Source organism: Lycium ferocissimum, chromosome 1 (genome assembly GCF_029784015.1).
Source record: "Lycium ferocissimum isolate CSIRO_LF1 chromosome 1, AGI_CSIRO_Lferr_CH_V1, whole genome shotgun sequence".
NCBI classification, from domain to species: domain Eukaryota; kingdom Viridiplantae; phylum Streptophyta; class Magnoliopsida; order Solanales; family Solanaceae; genus Lycium; species Lycium ferocissimum.
Window position 1 is genome coordinate 69634957 of NC_081342.1, and position 20481 is coordinate 69655437.

Below are 20481 nucleotides of genomic sequence, written 5' to 3' on the forward strand. Positions count from 1 at the left end.
CTAAACGTCAACCATGGACAATCAGATTTCCCACATTGTTGAAGACATTGTTTGATGCAGCAACCTAATTGATGTAACAATTATAAAAAAAACTCTGCCATCGCAAAAAATTACACCCTTAAGGAACTTCTATATTTCATCACAGAAGGAACAAGTTCAGCTAAAAAGGAAACTGTATGTAAGAGAAAATGACAAAACTATAGCCTAGATACCAACTACACAACACAACATGATTTCTACTTAAATAAAATGTTATGGCACAAAATCAACTTTTGACCTTACGAATTTGTATATGGTAAATAGATTTTCCACGCTAGATTGGTCGTGCTCCACTTTGGACAAGAGTGACATACTGTCCATCCTTCACTGAGCTTTTACTCTACAAGATGCAGGAAACAAAAAGATTATCCATGTGTATAAAAAGTAACTCAGGTCACAAATGTCACACCCTAATCTTGATCAGGGTGTGATGGGCACCCGGCCCCACATACGGAGCCGAGCGAACCCTCAGACTCCAATTTCATACATATTCCTTTCAAATTTCCAGATCAAATCACATGAAGCGTACAGAAAGACTTTCAAAGGAACTGATAACAGACATCGTCTTAGGCGGCCATGCGTATCAAACATAACGAACATATCAGATCAAATCCGTAGGCAGGCGGAATGTACATCGCCTGAACATACATACATGTACAAACATATAGGCCATTCACAGCCACCATAGCAAACAAGGCCGCTCAAAAACACGTATCTCGGACCCACGACTGCGTACGCAAAGTCTCTAACACAAATCGAAGTCACAACTCGTGTATGCTCGACTGGCGACACCGGAGGGAAACGGAGCTCGCCAATCTCGCCGAAACTCCTCCTAGCAAAGTCTTCTCGATCATCCGGGTGTACCTGCGTGGCATGAAACGCCCCGAAGAAAGCGGGGGCCGCACGGAATGTACCGAGTATGAAAGCAGTGAGAATACAATAAAAATCGTAATCATAATCGTAATCAAATGTATTTAAGTATAGCGAAGTACGAAATCATAACCGTATCCGTATGTACAGAACATATGTACGATATGCATTTATGTAAACAAATACGTAGTGACGGATCAAACTCGCCGCAATGCAAATGTACGGAATGCAAATAAAAATCATGCATGGGCTCGGGGAACGTGGTCACCCCGACGACGTCGGTGCCACAACACATCATACTCGAGAAGATTTCAAATCTCCGTACAAACTCCGAACACATCGTAACATCATACACATCATATCATCGAATATATCGAAGCCATATCACATCATAACACCATAGACGGTAACCGGCCCTATGGCGAGGTCTCGAAATCGTAACACATCATACCGCCGAATATGTCATAATGCGCACGAAATAAACCGGCCCGGACTCGCGAAGGAAATCGTAGCATATGCACGAACGAGTAGTGAGAAACTAAATGCACATAACCCAAGACCCGATGAAATAATCGACGTTCATAATGGATTATTCATAACTAATACTTATATCGAATCTTCTTATCGAATATTTATATCGAATACTTATATCGAAACACTTATGTCGAATATTTATATCAAGGTTAGGAATACTCATACTTATATCAGAATACTCAAATCAGAATACCTATTCCAAATTTCTTGTATCAGAATTTCTCATGTCAGAACACTTGTGTCAAATATTTACATCAGAATATCTATATCCAGATGCTTAGACCAGAATGTTTATATCAGGATACGTATACCAGAATGGTTAAATCAGAATTCGTCTGTCAGAATTATTAGATACTTAAATTAGGGGGGGAACATACGACTCCTAAACAGATTCGGAATCACAGAATAGAATAACCCGAATATACATATCAATATCACACCTTACTTGGCTCTAAGACATGCCAAAATAAAGAAAGGGTAAGCCTTACATACCTCGTCCGCTTCCTAAATTAATCCAAACTTACGTCACGCTTCTCCAAAATCTACAATAACATCATTTGGTATCAAACATTAGCCATAGATTCTTAAAACTTCAATTTCGACTAGCACTTAATTTTACGTAAATTAAAAGCATCTCCCCTGTTTATATGCCTAGCCCGAATTCTCAATTCAACAACCAACACAATCACAACAATACCAACATTAAACATAATATTTCCAACTTCAAAACACTTCATACACGCCCCATATGGTGTTTGTCCCATAATTCCATCACATAACCATTTTATCACAATTTTTCTCTCCTTCTTCGTAAATAAATCAATACGAACACAAATAGAAAGAGATTCATACCTTTCCGCGATAATAATGCTATATCTTCACTCCTTCACCTTGAACTTAAGCCACAACGCATTAATACACAATTTTGTAGTTGCAACTATACGTTATGCGTTGGACCAAATTTGGGAATTATACCCGGTTTTGGGTTAAAAATTCAAAGCGTGGTGGGTGGTTGGGGAATTTTTGGAGTTTTTGGGAAGGTTTTGGGTGGTTTGGGACGAAAATAGGGGTCTCCCTTTTTATAGAACGGTCCGGTGTTCTGCCTGGACCGACCTATTTTTCCTTCGGCCGCGTTCGCGCCCCATTCGGGGCGCGTTCGTGTCGGTTCGCTTTTTCCGATCGCACCTTTGTTCAGTAAAAAGGTCATAACTCTTGATTCCGCTATCGTGTGGGGGCCCACGACCTATGGTTGGAAATCTATTTCAATTATCTACAACTTTCTTTCTTTGCGTTTTTCCAAATTCCAAACTTATAATACCGTTGTTGCCCCTCCAAGTCAGATCATCCGAAAATGTTTCTTTAAATCGCCCTTTTGGAAGGCTTATGCCCATATTTGGCTTATGGGTCCTTCTTAGGACTTGCTCCACCTTTCATGCACTACTCATATGTCTCTTCATATGTCCTTTATAAAACTCCGACGTGTGGACCCCACTTAGCGTGCAAACGAGGTTTCTCATTAAGTGTCATACGAACCAATTCACCCCATATGGTCTCCAAATGTCATATATATATATATATATTATCACATTCTTATAATATAGCCTTCATCCTGAACCCGGGCTTATAATTTGTTCAGCGCGTTCGCGCGCTAGTGGCGCGTTCGCGCCGTTTTGGCCCTGGCCTTCGCGCGTTCGCGCCACTCCCAGCGCGTTCGCGCAGCATTTTCCGTCCGCCACCGGCGCGACTTGTAACGTCCATATCTCCTTACCCCGATGTCCGATTGAGGAGTGGTTTGTTGCGTTGGGAACTAAACTTCCCGAACTTCACTTTAGACTTTTGTTTCCCTCCAAAACTCTTAATATACTAAAACACATTCTTTCTTGAGCTTAGACCAAAATTTTTGTTCCAACCTTGCCCAACTTTCCTTCAAAGCCTCGGAAGCTTAATTCCCTTAGTTCACTGATCTCCCACTTCACGTATATCCTGTTACGCGAACTCGGACTCTTGTAATTGTAACGCGAGTACCTATGATCTTGCATTTCCTTGACCATAACTCTGATGTTTGCACTTGAATAGCTAATGCCTAATGAATTTCAACGTACCGAAACTACGGGGTATAACATCCTTCCCTCTTTAAAACATTCGTCCTCGAATGTTAAACTAGTCGCATAAGGTCTTATAAGGTTCTCGGGGGTTTCCTTTGTTACTATAGTATGCGATGCCTCATCTACCAATCATATTTCTTCTTCATCTTTTCTTCAAATTTCTCATATTATCTCCTCCCTGTTATTGTTCTGTCACAATACCTTAACAAAAGCCACGTCTTTAGTACGCAACCTTCTTACCCTACGAACAATGTAATAAGATCCAATATCTCTCGGGTTAAACTTCTCCCTTGTTAAGCATCCACTTTCCAACGTCGTATCGTTTACGATCTCCACTATTAACCCTCGACACTAGCTCAATTACCATCCTGACTTCTACCCCTCTATTGCTGACTTCCAGATCCTACTAACTTGTCTCAGCAAGGAGTCTTACCTGTAGCCCAAGTATCCGTATCCAAGATGTTGTGGTGTCAATTGTCTTCATCTTACATTTGCATCTCTCGCACTCGCTTCCCCCCTTTAGGGATGTACTTACACTATTACCTGATTATACTTCGCCTTCCGCCTGCATTTCCACTCTCAATGAGGCGGCACCTTTATTCCGGCATTTGGATTCCCTTGCCGTTTATTTACTCACTTTCTTTCTTTTCCCTAATATCATTGCATTAGAACTTTCCAAGCTTAACCTGTAGTGAAAACAGCACCAACTTGCCTTATAACATCCGTGCCATTTATATTTTTCTTCTCACTTGAACTTCGTTACCTTGTCCAATTACTATCTTCCAATATGTCTCAACATCGATTGCTGGGATCCAACATAGCCATAAAAGGGATATCATATACATACGTATATATAATTGCTATCATCTTGTTCACAAAATATTTCGAACGCTATTCAACTTACCCTGTTTTTAAAGCTATAATGCACCTCCCTCCATTTTCACTGGTTTAGTCTGCCTCGTTCTACGCGACCTCTCAAGGGTTCTGCCCGCTATGCAAACTCTAATTATTCCTTAGATTAACCGAGCTTCTCATTTGCTTCTCACGACTGAGTTTGTAAGACTTTAAGAAAACTTCCCAGGGGGGTCACCCATCCTAAAATTGCTCCCACCTGAGCACGCTTAACCTTGAAACTTTGGTGGATTTTAGGGCCTTAACGCTTCTGTAATCGCGTCCACCTCCGCGTATGACCTTTACTACACGAGTTGGGGTTAGTCGAGGCCCTACAAATTCCAGGGCACCCTCGTAACAAGTCCTTTCTTCCACAATTACCATTTTACCCTTTTTGACCCTCAGTGTTCACCTTTCACTTTCGTGTATAACTACCTTTCATCCTAGGTTCCCAGATCCCCGATGATAACAGATACACCTTTGTTGCCATTACTTCATAAATGCCCAGATATCAGTCCGTTCGAATTCCTACTCACTGCTTTCACCTAATATCCTGTAGCAAATTAAATTGTCAACTTTCCGAATCCTTCACCAAACCTTGTTCTTCTCATGCCATTCCCCTGTACACAGCGAATATCAATAATGCCTTACAGAACATATATATGTATATATATACCATATCCCAGCCACCCAGAACTTCCAACTTCAGATAACAGAACAATTATGTCAGTACTTACCCCTGCGACTTTCCATGTCACCACTTACCTTTTCCGTCGTATGTAAGGCTTACGTAAGAGATTTCATTTCCTATAGCTTGGCTCTATCGCACGATCTAGGACAGAAAGAAGGTCAACAATCCCTAGATGCCCCGTAGCCTCCGTTTATAAATGTGGTATTTCACACCATAAACATGTGGACACGACTTTGCACACCATATACCACAAAGACTCTGATCGTGTGATGGGCACCCGACTTACGGCCGAGCGAACTTACTCCAATTTCATACATATTCCTTTCAACGCATCAAATCATGAAGCGATAAAGACACTTTGTCGTCACGCGTATCAAACATAACGAACATATCGTATCAAGGTCCGTGCGGAATGGGCCGAACATACATACATGTACAAACATATAGGCCGCCACCATAGCAAACAAGGCCGCTCAAAACAACCCTCGTACCCACGACTTCCTAACACATATTCCTTCGACTTCAAATTTCCAGATCGAAATCCTCCAGCAAAGTCTTCTCGATCATCATCGGGTGTACCGTGGCATGAAACGCGACCCGAAGAAAGGGGGTCGACGGAATATGTACCGAGTATGAAAGGCGGAAATACAAAGAAATTAATCATAATCCAATCAAAGGAACGAAATCCGTATCCGGATGTACAACATATGTATCGATACATAATAAACAAATATCGTGACAGATCAAACGAACCGTAATGCAAATGTACAGAATGCAAATAAAAATCATGCATGGGCTCGGCGGAACGCGGTCACCCCGACGCCGGTGCCACAACACATCATACTCCGAATTTCAAATACAAGCTCCGAACACATCGTAACATCATACACATCATATCATCGAATATATCGAAGCCATATCACATCATAACACCAATCGTAACCTATTTACAAGCGAGGTCTCGGAAATCGTAACACATCATACCGCCGAATATGTCATAATGCGCACGAAATAAACCGGCCGGGACTCGGCGAAGGAAATCGTAGCATATGCACGAAAAGTAGTGAGAAACTAAATGCACATAACCAAGACCCATGAAAATAATCACGTTCATAACGGATTATTCATAACTAATACTTATATCGAATCTTCATCGAATATTTATATCGAATACTTATATCGAAACACTTATGTCGAGGGAATACTCATACTTATATCAATACTCAAATCGAATACCTATTCCAAATTTCTTGTATCGAAATTTCTCATGTCGAAAAGTCAAATATTTACATCGAATATCTATGAAAGCACCGAATGTTTATATCGGGATACGTATACCGAATGGTTAAATGCTTAATTATTAGATACTTAAATTAGGGGGGGAACATACGACTCCCGATTCTAATCACGAATAGAATAAACCGAATATACATATCAATATCACACCTTACTTGGCTCTAAGACATGCCAAAAGAAAGAAAGAAAGGGTAAGCCTTACATACCTCGTCCGCTTCCTAAATTAATCCAAACTTACGTCACGGCTTCTCCAAAATATACAATAACATCATTTGGTATCAAACATTAGCCATAGATTCTTAAAACTTCAATTTCGACTAGCACTTAATTTTCAAATGTTTATATACAGCCCGAATTCTCAATTCAACAACCAACACAATCACAACTATACCAACATTAAACATAATATTTCCAACTTCAAAACACTTCATACACGCCCCATATGGTGTTTGTCCCATAATTCCATGTACGGCCTCCTTCGTAAATAAATCAATACGAACACAAATAGAAAGAGATTCATACCTTTCCCGCGATAATAATGCTATATCTTCACTCCTTCACCTTGAACTTAAGCCACAACGCATTAATACACAATTTTGTAGTTGCAACTATACGCCGTCCGGGACCGAAATTTGGGAATTATGCGGTTTTGGGTTAAAAATGTGGGGAACATGGAGTTTTTGGGAAGGTTTTGGGTGGTTTGGGACGAAAAAAAAAATCATGCGACCTATTTTCCTTCGGGCGTTCGCTTCAGAACGTTCGTCGGTTCGCCGATTGCACCTTTGTTCAGTAAAAAGGTCATAACTCTTGATTCCGCTATCGTGTGGGGGCCCACGACCTATGGTTGGAAAGCTATTTCAATTATCTACAACTTTCTTTCTTTGCGTTTTTCCAAATTCCAAACTTATAATACCGTTGTTGCCCCTCCAAGTCGGATATCCGAAAATGTTTCTTTAAATCGCCTTTTGGAAGGCTTATGCCCATATTTGGCTTATGGGTCCTTCTTAGGACTTGCTCCACCTTTCATGCACTACTCATATGTCTCTCTTCATATGTCCTTTATAAAATCGTGGACCCCACTTAGTCGGGGTCGGGGAATCATACACATCATATCGAGAGAAGATTTCAAATCTCCGTACAAGCTCGAACACATCGTAACATATACACATCAGAAGCCATATCACATCATAACACCATAGACGGTAACCGGCCCTATGGCGAGGTCTCGGAAATCGTAACACATCATACTGCCGAATATGTCATAATGCGCACGAAATAAACCGGCCCGGGACTCGGCGAAGGAAATCGTAGCATATGCACGAACAGAGTAGTGAGAAACTAAATGCACATAACCCAAGACCCGATGAAATAATCAGACGTTCATAACGGATTATTCATAACGGAATACTTATATCAGAATCTTCTTATCAGAATATTTATATCAGAATACTTATATCGAAACACTTATGTCGGAATATTTATATCAAGGTTAGGAATACTCATACTTATATCAGAATACTCAAATCAGAATACCTATTCCAAATTTCTTGTATCAGAATTTCTCATGTCAGAACACTTGTGTCAAATATTTACATCAGAATATCTATATCCGGATGCTTAACCGAATGTTTATATCGGGATACGTATACCAATGGTTAAATCGAATTCGTCCGTCGTAATTATTAGATACTTAAATTAGGGGGGGAACATACGACTCTAAACGATTCGGAATCACAGAATAGAATAACCCGAATATACATATCAATATCACACCTTACTTGGCTCTAAGACATGCCAAAATAAAGAAAGGGTAAGCCTTACATACCTCGTCCGCTTCCTAAATTAATCCAAACTTACGTCACGGCTTCTCCAAAATCTACAATAACATCATTTGGTATCAAACATTAGCCATAGATTCTTAAAACTTCAATTTCGACTAGCACTTAATTTTACAGAAATTTGGGCAGCATCTCCCCTGTTTATATGCCTAGCCCGAATTCTCAATTCAACAACCAACACAATCACAACTATACCAACATTAAACATAATATTTCCAACTTCAAAACACTTCATACACGCCCCATATGGTGTTTGTCCCATAATTCCATCACATAACCATTTTATCACAATTTTATAGCTCCTTCTTCGTAAATAAATCAATACGAACACAAATAGAAAGAGATTCATACCTTTCCCGCGATAATAATGCTATATCTTCACTCCTTCACCTTGAACTTAAGCCACAACGCATTAATACACAATTTTGTAGTTGCAACTATACGCCGTCCGGACCGAAATTTGGGAATTATACCGGTTTTGGGTTAAAATTGGTGGTGGGTGGTTGGGGAATTTTTCGGAGTTTTTGGGAAGGTTTTGGGTGGTTTGGGACGAAAATAGGGGGTCTCCCCTTTTATAGAACGGTCCGTGTTCGCCTGGACCGACCTATTTTTCCTTCGGCGCGTTCGCGCCCCTTTCGGGGCGCGTTCGTCTTCGGTTTTCGACTGCACCTTTGTTCAGTAAAAAGGTCATAACTCTTGATTCCGATATCGTGTGGGGGCCCACGACCTATGGTTGGAAATCTATTTCAATTATCTACAACTTTCATTCTTTGTGTTTTTCCAAATTCCAAACTTATAATACCGTTTTTGCCCCTCCAAGTCAGATCATCCGAAAATTTTTCTTTAAATCGCCATTTTGGAAGGCTTATGCCCATATTTGGCTTATGGGTCCTTCTTAGGACTTGCTCCACCTTTCATGCACTACTCATATGTCTCTTCATATGTCCTTTATAAAACTCCGACGTGTGGACCCCACTTAGCGTGCAGCAACGAGGGTTTCTCATTAAGTGTCATACGAACCAATTCACCCCATATGGTCTATATATATATATATATATATATATATATATATATATATATATATATATATATATATATATATATATATAGCCTTCATTCACGAAGCCTTCCGGGCTTATAATTTGTTCGGCCGCGTTCGCGCCTCAGTGGCGCGTTCACGCGCTGTTTTGGCCCTTGGCCTTCGCGCGTTCGCGCCACTCCCGAGCGCGTTCGCGCGAGCATTTTCCCGTCCGCCGCCCCGCGACTTGTAACGTCCATATCTCCTTACCCCGATGTCCGATTGAGGAGTGGTTTGTTGCGTTGGGAACTAGACTTCCCTAACTTCACTTTGGACTTTTGTTTCCCTCCAAAACTCTTAATATACTAAAACACATTCTTTCTTCCAGTTAGACCAAAATTTTTGTTCCAACCTTGCCCAACTTTCCTTCAAAGCCTCGGAAGCTTAATTCCCTTAGTTCACGATCTCCCACTTCACGTATATCCTGTTACGCGAACTCGGACTCTTGTAATTGTAACGCGAGTACCTATGATCTTGCATTTCCTTGACCATAACTCTGATGTTTGCACTTGAATAGCTAATGCCTAATGAATTTCAACGTACCGAAACTACGGGGTATAACATCCTTCCCCCCTTTAAAACATTCGTCCTCGAATGTTAAACTAGTCGCATAAGGTCTTATAAGGTTCTCGGGGGGGTTTCCTTTGTTACTATAGTATGCAGGCTCATCTACCAATCATATTTCTTCTTCATCTTTTCTTCAGCTTCTCAAATTGTCTCCTCCCTTGCTTATTGGGTGTACAATACCTTAACAAAAGCCACGTCTTTTACGCAACCTTTGCCCTAAACCATGTAATAAGATCCAATCTCTCGGGTTAAACTTTTATTCCTTGTTAAGCATTCATTTACGTCGTATCTTTCCTTTCTCAAATATCGTTGTATTAACACTTTCGAAGCTTAACTTGTAGTGAAAACAACATCGACTCTGCTCTTGTGACATTCCGCATCCTACTTATATATTTTCCCACTTGACCTCGTTACTGCTCGTAGCCTAATGCCTTCCATATCCAAGATGTTGTGGTGTCAATTGTCTTCATCTTACATTTGCATCTCTCGCCGATCTAACCATGTATAGGGATGTACTTACACTATTACACGATTATAGTCCCTACTATCTTGCTTACAAGATATCTTCAAACACTTTATTCCGATTTGGATTCCCTAATTTATTTACTCACTTTCTTTCTTTTTCCTAATATCATTGCATTAGAACTTTCCAAGCTTAACCCGTAGTGAAAACGCGACCAACTTGCCTTATAACATCCGTGCCATTTATATTTTCTTCTCACTTGAACTTCGTTACCTTGTCCAATTTATCTTTTCCAATATGTCTCAACATCGATTCGGGATCCAACATAGCCACTTAACTTTGGGATATCATATACATACGTATATATAATTGCTATCATCTTGTTCACAAAATATTTCAACGCTATTCAACTTACCCGTTTTTAAAGCTATGTCGCACCTCCTCCACCGGTTTACGTCCCCGACATTTCTACGCGACCTCTCGATTGGTTACATTCCTATTCGTCACAATTTTTTTCTCATTATTCCTTAGATTAACCGAGCTTCTCTTTATCTAAACCGACCGAGTTTGTAAGACTTTAAAAAACTTCGCCTAGTACCCATCCTAAAGTCCTCCCAAATCGAGCACGCTTACTTGAAACTTTGGTGGATTTTAGGGCCTTAACGTCTTCTTAATCGCGTCCACCTCCGCGTATGACCTTAACTTATACACGAGTTGGGGTTAGTCGAGGCCTACAAATTCCGGGCAACTTTTATCAAGCTACTATTTCCACAACTCTTTCAAAATATTTTCCTTTTTGACCCTCGTGTTCACCTATTATTTCTAGTAATAACTACCTTTCATTGTAGGTTCCCTATCCCCGATGATAACGGGGAGACACCTTTGTTGCCATTATGGCCATCATCATATATACATATCACATCATATTGTCCGTATCATCCCACACGGCTCTCAATATTCACAATATCCGAAGCAAATTAAATTGTCAACTTTCCGAATCCTTCACCAAACCTTGTTCTTCTCATGCCATTCCCCTGTACACAGCGAATATCAATAATGCCTTACAGAACATATATATGTATATATATCTTTCATATCTTTACCACCGCGTGCTTTGTAACTTCCATACCGAACAATTATGTCGTACTTCCGCGACTTTCCATGTCACCACTTACCTTTTCCGTCGTATGTAAGGTCTTACGTAAGAGATTTCATTTCCTATAACTTGGCTCTATCGCACGATCTATGATGCCAAAGAAGAGTAACAATCCTAGATGCCCGTAGCCTCCTCGTTTATAAATGTGGCGCGCTTCACACCATAAACACGACTCTACCGGACACGACTTTGGTACAACCCCCTAGGACGACCTCGCTCGGATACCACTTTGTCACACCCTAATCTTCCGATCGGGTGTGATGGGCACCCGACCCCACATAGGAGCCGAGCGAACCCTCAAACTCCGTAATATTTCATACATATTCCTTTCAAATTTCCAAATCAAATCACATAATAAAAGCGTACGAAAAAGACTTTCTTTATATCGTTTCAAATCAAACATCGTCTTGCGGACGCGTATCAAACATAACGAACATACGATCAAATCCGTAGAGCCGCGGAATGTACATACACACGAACATACATACAGTGTACAAACATATAGGATATCGTGCCACCATAGCAAACAAGGCCGCTCAAAACACGGATCTCGGAACCCACGATTCTTCTTTCAAAGTCTCTAACAAACATCGAAGTCACATATATAGAAAATAGATCATATCATCGGCGACACTCGGAGGGAAATGGAGCTCGCCAATCTCGCCGAAACTATATATATATGTAACAGTAACGATGTCCGTGTACCCGCGTGAGGGACTCGCCCCCCGAAGAATCGGGGTCGATGCGTCATATCATCACATGAAAGGCAGAAATACAATCGTAATCATAATCGAGAATCAAATGTACAAGTATATCAGACGAAATCATAACCATATCCGGATGTACGAACATATGTACGATATGCATTGTAACGTAAACATTAATACGTATTTGACACATTATCAAATCATTATATCATAATGCAAATGAATAGCATATCATATATGCAAATAAAAATCATGCATGGGCTCAGGAACGTGGTCACCCCTGACGCTGGTGCCACAACACATCATACTCCAGAAGATTTCAAATCTCCGTACAAGCTCCGAACACATCGTAACATCATACACATCATATCATCAGAATATATCAGAAGCCATATCACATCATAACACCATGGACGAATCGGCCCTATGGCGAGGTCTCGGAAATCGTAACACATCATATACCGCCGAATATGTCATAATGCGCACGAAATAAACAATAGCCCGGGACTCGGCGAAGGAAATCGTAGCATATGCACGAACAGATTTAGCAATTGAGAAACTAAATGCACATAACCCAAGACCCGATGAAATAATCAGACGTTCATAACGGATTATTCATAACGGAATACTTATATCAGAATCTTCTTATCAGAATATTTATATCAGAATACTTATATCGAAACACTTATGTCGGAATATTTATATCAAGGTTAGGAATACTCATAATTATATCGAATACTCAAATCGGAATACCTATTCCAAATTTCTTGTATCGAATTTCTCATGTCAAGGAACACTTGTGTCAAATATTTACATCGGGAATATCTATATCCGGATGCTTAGAGCTCATATGTTTATATCGGGATACGTATTTCGAATGGTTAAATCGAATTCTGTTTAATTATTAGATACTTAAATTAGGGGGGGGGGGGGAACATAATTTGACTACCTATGCATACGGATGTCGGAATCACAGAATAGAATAACCCGAATATACATATCAATATCACACCTTACTTGGCATCTAAGACATGCCAAAATAAAGAAAGATGTAAGCTTTACATACCTCGTCCGCTTCCTAAATTAATCCAAACTTACGTCACGGCTTCTCCAAAATCTACAATAACATCATTTGGTATCAAACATTAGCCATAGATTCTTAAAACTTCAATTTCGACTAGCACTTAATTTTACAGAAATTTGGGCAGCATCTCCCCTGTTTATATGCCTAGCCCGAATTCTCAATTCAACAACCAACACAATCACAACAATACCAACATTAAACATAATATTTCCAACTTCAAAACACTTCATACACGCCCCATATGGTGTTTGTCCCATAATTCCATCACATAACCATTTTATCACAATTTTACAGCTCCTTCTTCGTAAATAAATCAATACAAACACAAATAGAAAGAGATTCATACCTTTCCCGTGATAATAATACTATATCTTCACTCCTTCACCTTGAACTTAAGCCACAACGCATTAATACATAATTTTGTAGTTGCAACTATACGCCGTCCGGACCGAAATTTGGGAATTATACCTGGTTTTGGGTTAAAAATTGGTGGTGGGTGGTTGGGGAATTTACTGGAGTTTTTGGGAAGGTTTTGGGTGGTTTGGGACGAAAATAGGGGGTCTCCCCCTTTCCCTTTTATAGAACGGTCCAGGTTCTGCCTGGACCGACCTATTTTTCCTTCAGCGCGTTCGAGCCCCATTTGGGCGCGTTCGCGCTGGTTCAGTTTTTCTGACTGCACCTTTGTTCAGTAAAAAGGTCATAACTATTGATTCCAATATTGTGTGGGGGCCCACGACCTATGGTTGGAAAGATATTTCAATTATCTACAACTTTAATTCTTTGCGTTTTTCCAAATTCCAAACTTATAATACCGTTTTTGCCCCTCCAAGTCAGATCATCCGAAAATGTTTCTTTAAATCGCCCTTTTGGAAGGCTTATGCCCATATTTGGCTTATGGGTCCTTCTTAGGACTTGCTCCACCTTTCATGCACTACTCATATGTCTCTTCATATGTCCTTTATAAAACTCCGACGTGTGGACCCCACTTAGCGTGCAGCAACGAGGGTTTCTCATTAAGTGTCATACGAACCAATTCACCCCATATGGTCTCCAAATGTCATATATATATATATATATATATATATATATGTTATTATCACATTCTTATAATATAGCCTTCATCCTGAACCCGGGCTTATAATTTGTTCAGCGCGTTCGTGCCTCATAGTGGCGCGTTCGCTCTGTTTTGGCCCTTGGCCTTCTGCGCGTTCGCGCCACTCCCAGGCGCGTTCGCGCAGAGCATTTTCCTGTCTGCCAGCGCGACTTGTAACGTCCATATCTCCTTACCCCGATGTCCGATTGAGGAGTGGTTTGTTGCGTTGGGAACTAGACTTCCCGAACTTCACTTTAGACTTTTGTTTCCCTCCAAAACTCTTAATATACTAAAACACATTCTTTCTTCCAGTTAGACCAAAATTTTTGTTCCAACCTTGCCCAACTTTCCTTCAAAGTCTCGGAAGCTTAATTCCCTTAGTTCACTGATCTCCCACTTCACGTATATCCTGTTACGCGAACTCGGACTCTTGTAATTGTAACGCGAGTACCTATGATCTTGCATTTCCTTGACCATAACTCTGATGTTTGCACTTGAATAGCTAATGCCTAATGAATTTCAACGTACCGAAACTACGGGGTATAACAACAAACATCAGACACAAGCTAAAAAAAGGAGAAGTGGTATCACAAACCAGTAAAACGCTTGAGAGCTCGAGAAAAGACTTCCTCATCTGAAACAACAACAATAACAATTACGCCTAATCCCAAGGTAGTTGGGGTCGGCTGTATGTATTCTCAATATCATAAATGCTCCGTTTGGGTCCATAATACTTCAGTACTCCATACCTAGAGACTATCTAACCTCAGCATCATCTGAAATCTCCACATAAGTTGCTCATCTTTTCTATTCCCGGGTAACCAAACAAGACATATACACTAGGAGGCACAACCAGTTGCAGCTATTCAAGGCACTTCCATCCATGCTAGAGAACTGCCCCGAAGTTATCCACCTTCCATCATCGGCATTGTATTCTGTAACACCCTGCTCTCCTTTTTCTATTCTGAAGTAACAAAAGAAGCAAGACCCTTAAATTAATGAAGAGGTAGTTTCAAAATGACTACTAATGGGGTCGCAACATCTCCGATTTTTCCAAATTGAGACTCCATACGCAAACTATAATAGCCTTATACCAGCATGACCTTCAACTGCCAATATACTAGCAGCTGAATGGTGTACTCATGCTTCTCCACACATAGAAAAGATATATAGCACGCAAGTAGTAACCACTCTTCATTTCTGAATCAAGAGGCAAACATAAGAAATAGTACATGATTTTAGAGAGCCATAAATGGCGAGATAGTATATACTATTCTCACATTTATCTAAGAAGTTAGCACAAGTTGTACAGAGCAAAAACCATTTTCTCAGAAAAAACTTTCATTCGATGCCAATTAACGCAACGTATAATTAAGTTCATAGCTTTCCTAATCTATTAAGCAACTTTTACAACTTCTTTTCCAATCTATTATCGCGCTCTTCGTATGCTACTCAAACTTCTACAACAACAACAACAACAACCCAGTAAAATCCCACAACGTGAGGTATGTTACTGTTATTAATCCACACTAAATATAGAGTGCATTAATATTTCAAATACAAGTTAACTATATAAATAATAGTGTTTTTATATGATCTTACGCAATTTTCACTGCTTAAACTATATTTTAAGATTGAGTTAGAATCAAATTTTATGCTTAAAACTGTTAGAAAATATTATTTTCTATTTAATATCTCAAAAATAAAATGATTATTTCTGAGGTTTTTTATTGGCTTTAATACAAAAGAAATATTTTTATTCTTTACTAGCCATGATCAAAAGTCATTAATCACCCCCATCTTGATTGGCCATTATTCTTCCTAATGACTATTGAATAGCTTTGATGGCCGCTCTAACGTTATCATCCCAACGTTAACTTTAGCCATGACAATGGCAATTAATCCATTAAAGAGTTTTCAATTTTCTTTGACAATTACCAACGAAACGTTATTGGCTATCATAATTGGCTGGGACTTAATCCTCCTATATATAGTCACAACTCTTTCTCTTTTATGAGAAAAAATATAATAAATCCTACTTTATTTTCTGGTGCTGGGTTTTCTTTTGGTTAATCTTTGTTAGATTCTGGCTCCTAGTTTTGTACTAGAAGAGCTTGTTGAATCTGGAGGATACACCCATACGGTGAAATCCATAAGGACAGTGCCATTGGCATGCCTCAAGCTACGAAGAATTCTCTACAATTGTTCGTGATCAAGTATTTTCTTCAAGCTTAGAAGAAGTTCCTACAAGTGTTCGTGTTGAAGAGAAGTCATTACAAGTGTTCGTGATGAAGAGAAGTCCCTACAAGTGTTCGTGATGAAGTATTTTCCGTAAGATTTCCCACAAAAACATGTACACAAATATGCACTTCTCTGCTTATTCCAATCCTTTTTTTTTTTGTGGGGTGTAGAAAATAGATTTTTTTTAAAAAAAGAGATCATATGATTGTGGAGTAAATGAAGCCAGCTATCATATGTTAGGAAGCTACAAAATGACAAGACTAAGAAAGGGCCAAAGCCTAACACTTTGCAGTAATACAAAGACGTCTATCAAAAAAGACGCGAGTATGATTGCTAGGCATTTTGACAGCTTTCAAATATGTTAAAACTTTGGCCCTTAAGAGTTTTTTTAATGTCGGTACGAGCGTAACACATGATATATAAGTTAAGGAGAGAATACATAAATACTCTCTTGGAGATGACATCTTTTTTTAATAAGACACCTTAACTTTGCGGGGATCCTATGACCCCCCTGAACAACTTCAAAATAGTATATATTCACGCTTTTTCGATCAACCCCAAGTATAAGAAGATTTGTGCAACTCATGCACCAATCATCACTTGCCACGTGTCAAATTGATTTTTAAATTTTTTTATTTTTTATTTTTCCTATTTGATTCCTTTTCTTTCTTTTCTTTTATTTTTCTTTCCCCCCTTCTTTTTCACCTCAACTTCTATAGAAGTTCCCCCCACCTTAGCCACCTCATAACCGCCACTGCACCACCAATTCCACCACAGCACCACCGAAAGTTGTCAAACTACCACCAAATAATTAAAATTAGCACCAAACCAAATCTGAAATTTAAATCGACATCTATCCAACTTCTTACCCCCAAATCAATATCCCTTAACCTCACCACTTTCAACCTCCATTTTTAGGAGGGAAAAAAAATTAATGAACCCAACTAAAAAAAAAGAATAAGATAGAAAACAAAAGTATTGTTTTTCAAACCGGCCAGAATTGGAAGAACCATCATTCCATCTCCAATCAAAATAGCATTAACCATCACCAAATCAAACTTTAAAAATTAGAAATCACCTTCAAACCACTATTCCATCTCCAATGACTTACCCCAATCTCCATAACAAAAATCAAAAGCAAAAAAAGACAGAGAATAAGGACGATTTGGAAAAGTCCATAGAAGAAAAAAAAGGGTAACCAATTGGGTCTTCTTCTTTGAAGAAGATAAGGGAAAAGAAAATATTAAATAAAATAAATAAAGTAAAAGGAAAAGGTATTTTTAATGAAACAAATGCTGAAATGAATTAAAAAAAAAAAACAAAAAAAAAACTTACCTCACGCGCTATTGGAGAGTGAATACACTCTATATGCCAAGTAGGCTCATAAGGGGGTGATAAATCCACTGTAAACAAGATTAAGGGGGTGTTAGGACCCCCGCAAAGTTTAGGTGTCTTATTGAAAAAATGTGTCATTTCCAAGGGGGTATTTATGTATTCTTCTCATAAGTTAAGTGCACGTCACAAGTTTGAACATATTATACTTCTATAAAAGTATGATATTAAGTGAAAAATATAAAAAATGAGTTCATTATATATTCGAACAGTATGCTACTAACGCTAAGGAATTTGTTGGTTATAAGAAAAATTGGTAATAGGTTTGTTTTCTTTAAGGTTTTATCTATTGGTAAGAGAATAATACGTGATATAGGTATATATTAAGCGCATACCACGAGCTCGAATTTTATTGTAGATAATAGTCTGATATTTAAATGAGGAATAAATAATCAGACTCATAATCTCTTTGAGTTTCGAATAGGACACTACTAATTGTCGAAACTTTGTTGGTTATAAGAAAAAATGACAAATAAGTTTTTTGCTTGTAGGGTTTTACTTCCTCTGTCTGCATTAGTTTAACTTGACACAAAGTTTAAAAAATAAAAGAAGACTTTTAAAATATATGGTCCAAAATAAATTTTAAATACTTATGTGGTTATAAATCATCTCATTAAGTTAAATAATTTCTAAATATAGAAATTTATCGATTTTTTGGGGACAAACTAATAAGAAAAATGAGACAGGAAATATCTATTAGATAAGATAGCAATATGCAGGGGCGGAGCTAGATAGGCTCCAGGGAGTTCGAATCCCCTCGGCGAATAATTACACTGTATATCTAAGGTTAAAGTTATTATCTTATATATATATAATAGATGTTGAACTCCCTTGGCTTCTTTGTATATTTACTTCTTCATATTTCTGAACCCCCTAAGTAAAAATTCTGATTCCGCCACTAATAATACGTGATATGATAATACGTACTTAAGAAATTCAAACTTTGCCGACTGTAAAATGGAGAAAGATAAAAGCGAACTTATTACTTATCGATCTGAATGTCGAACAGTACATTACTGACCTTCGAGAATTTGTCTGCTTATAAGAAAATAAATGAGTATATTTTTTTAAACATGTAATCTTTGTCCGTACGGGGATAGGGATTTGGCTAGACTCAAGAATAGCAAAATTCGTGTGGAAGAAAAAAGATGGGATGGTGAAGTGACGAGAAAAGCATGCACTATTGGCAAATGACATCATTGACACATACCTAGGAAAATTGAGTGTGGTAGGGTTACTACGTCATCCTTGACAAAACTATGATGTGGTGGGGCAATTTATGTGATCTGGACAATGACTTATCCCTAGCTTTTTGCATTTTCATGTAAATACAAATATACATGTATTTATACAATATATATACACAAATACTTGTTTGATAATGATATGTCTGAGTTAGGTGTCTGCCCCTTTAATTATTTCATGTAAAAAATTTATTTACATTCTGTGTTTGAATTAAAAATGAACGCATGATATGTATGTTTTATGTAGACATTTATCGATCTGACCGTGATCAAACAATATATATTCCCACTTTAATTTTTAATTGCTAAGGTCAATTTGTTTGGCTAGTGTAAACAGTGAATGCAAATAAGTATATTAGAGACGGATCTAGCCTTAAGTTAACGTGAATCGCGTAATTTTTGTGCAAACTATTTATTTGTATTAAAAAAAATCGCTAAATATATTTAAAAACTTCTTTTAATTGCGAACTCAATTATTATTGTATACTTGAGATCGTCGTAAGAACCATAAACTTTAAATCTTGAATCTGCCTCCAACATACATAACGTATTTCATCAGATACTTGTATTTTCTGATCAGTAAATTTATTCAGTAATTTTGTTCATTAGTTCTGGATAGATATTAAATTTTTCTTTCTATTGAAATTTGAGTAATGATTTCCCATAAACTTCATTCAGATCTCATCAACGTCTAGGTTACTTTTGATGCATTTTGCTTACTTTTTCTCTAAAAAAGCAGTTCAATACGATTAACTTTTACATAAAAAGAATGACAGTTTTAGTTTTTTCTTTTTGGGTACACAATGAAAAGTTTAGTGCATGGTTATCAAGTCATATAATTTTTGTGGGCACTCATATGTTGATGATTTCATAATTTTTGGGAATAAAATTATCATAAATCATATCATTTGTTTTAAAATACTTCAATTATTAATGTCACCTTCTTATGATTATGTAGTGAATCAAGCTTTAGCAACTCTGGCATTTTTGGAGTTGGAGTGAATTTGGTGTTGTTCCTCACGAGGGTGCTGCAAGAAAATAATGCTGATGCTGCTAATAGTGTGAGCAAATGGACTGGCACAGTCTATATTTGCTCCCTTGTTGGTGCTTTTCTTAGCGACTCTTATTGGGGAAGATTCAAAAGAGTCCGGAGCCTAAATGGCATAAATTTGCCACAAAAAAACCAAAATGG

The 20481-nt window shown here is 38.4% G+C and overlaps 1 long non-coding RNA gene across 2 annotated transcripts; it reads right to left on the minus strand.

Moving 5' to 3' along the window:
• Nucleotide 1: 1 nt before the first annotated feature.
• Nucleotides 2-20182, minus strand: LOC132058900 (uncharacterized). 2 transcript variants are annotated; one of them, XR_009415452.1, is made up of 3 exons: nt 17732-20182; nt 15008-15612; nt 2-379 (listed from the first exon to the last, which is right to left on the minus strand). It is a non-coding gene; the product is annotated as an uncharacterized LOC132058900 (long non-coding RNA). The 2 variants fall into 2 exon arrangements; XR_009415443.1 differs by lacking the exon at nt 17732-20182 and having other exon boundaries at nt 15008-16071.
• Between the last annotated feature and the right edge of the window lie 299 nt (nt 20183-20481).